Below are 1,979 nucleotides of genomic sequence, written 5' to 3'. Positions count from 1 at the left end.
TACCACGAACCGTGCGCTTGCGGTATACAAATCGGGGGCGTTAGTGAATGTCAACACAATCCGAATGAGGATGCTAACACCCATCTCCAGAATTTCCTGGAGTTATGCAAGACCGTAACAATACGGGGCGTTACGGCTGATGCCATCAGGCTCCGCCTGTTTCCTTTCTCCCTCCTGGGGAATGCGAAATAGTGGTTTTATCAGAACAAGGAAGCCGTCAGCACATGGGACAAGTGTTCCACAGCATTCCTCGCCAAGTTCTTCCCGTTGGGCAAAACCAATGCCCTATGTGGAAGAATTTCAAGTTTTCAGCAGACAGGGATGGAATCCATCCTAGAAGCTTGGGAGAGACTGCAAGAATACATACTCGCCTGTCCTCATCATGGGATGGACGAGTGGCTCATGCTCCAAAGCTTCTACAATGGGCTAACGACAACATCCAGAGCCCATCTCGATGCTGCTGCTGGAGGAGCCTATCTCGACTTAACAATCGCCAAGGCTACGGCCTTAATCGAGAAGATGGTCTCCAACCAGGGCTAGAACGTGGAACGTTCCCAGCCTAGAACAAAGGGCGGAATGCATACCATCAAGGAAACGGATATGCTCGCCACCAAGCTGGACCTCCTGATGAAGAAGCTCGATGAAGCGAACCGGCAACAAATGCTTGTTCCTATCCATGCTATGAACTCATACTTGATGTGCGAAGTTTGTGGTGATGGTGGACACTCGGGGAATGACTGCCCTAAAACCTGTGAAGACGCAGCCTACATCAAAAACAACACCAGGTTCCGTCCACAAAGAGGCCAGGGGTGGGGTCAATCACGCCCACCATTCCAAGGAGGAGGTAACAACTTCAACACAAATTTCAATTCGAATTTCAATTCGAACCAACCCTCCTTGAGAGACTTAGTCTTTGGCCAAGCTAAAATTAAGGAATCGTTAAACAAGAAGCTTGCTGCCAATGATAAAATTTTAGAAAGCATACATGCTAAAGTTGAAACTCTTTCTTCTGCTCATAAAAACCAATTAAGTTTCAACAAAATGGTAGAAACACAATTGGCTCAGCTCGTTGCTGCTGTTCCTATTTCTAAGTCCGGGAAGATTCCAGGGCAACCCGAATCTCCCGTTGAAGCTACAAATATGGTGTCTACCGGGTGGAGCAACCTTCCCCGGCAGACTTCTCGCACTGACCATGCAGGAAGGGCCACACACCCAAGGATGAATACGTGGGGCGGGCTGACAGTGAAACTTCATGGAGATCCAGGGGTGCCCATGATTAGCTGTTCCATCTTCGATCAATCTTATGAACGGGCCCTCTGCGACCTTGGGTCAAGCATAAACATCATGCCCAAGGTAATCTTTGAGGAATTATAGTATCTTGCTCTTTCCCAGACCCGTATGTTCATATAGCTTGCAGATTCTATAGTTTGACATCCCGAAGGGATAGTCGAAAACATCTACGTACGAATCCGGAACTGCTTCGTCCTCACCGACTTTGTCGTCCTCAACATGGAGGGGGACTTGGGTCTAGATCTTATTCTCGGACGCCCCTTCCTGAACAGTGTGAAGGCTAGGATCGATGTCGGATCTGGAGAAGTCTAGTTCCGCATCGGGATCGACAACATATTCTTTAAATTCCTCCACAGGAAGGAGCAGAAGTTCGTGATCCAACAGGCTCACAACAGAAGTCCTCTCTGGGGTGCACCAGAACCCCCAGCTAGAAGGACCTACGGCCACAAGATCAAAGAAAAGATGTGCAAAGAAGGTGTGGCATAAGGTCGCGAGCTCGCCCTCGTCCAATTCACCAAGATGAGCCGAGCAGTGGTAATCACAGCAGGAGAAAGGTCTCGCTCGTCAGACTCTAAATGACGAGCCCTTGCCGAAGGTATATCGGTACGTATCTCATATTTACCATTTTACTTTTCTCATCTTTTTTGATTTTTCCCATTGCATGTTTGAATTTTCAAAACACCCTTGCA

At 48.2% G+C, this 1,979-nt stretch overlaps 1 non-coding gene across 1 annotated transcript; it reads right to left on the bottom strand.

Annotated features, from left to right (window-relative positions):
- Positions 1–282: 282 nt before the first annotated feature.
- On the bottom strand, positions 283–389 carry LOC120668305. Its single transcript, XR_005672397.1, has one exon. It is a non-coding gene; the product is annotated as a small nucleolar RNA R71 (small nucleolar RNA).
- Positions 390–1,979: the final 1,590 nt, after the last annotated feature.

The sequence above is a fragment of the Panicum virgatum genome, chromosome 3N (genome assembly GCF_016808335.1).
Source record: "Panicum virgatum strain AP13 chromosome 3N, P.virgatum_v5, whole genome shotgun sequence".
Taxonomy (NCBI): domain Eukaryota; kingdom Viridiplantae; phylum Streptophyta; class Magnoliopsida; order Poales; family Poaceae; genus Panicum; species Panicum virgatum.
This window is presented reverse-complemented; position numbering and strand designations above follow the sequence as displayed.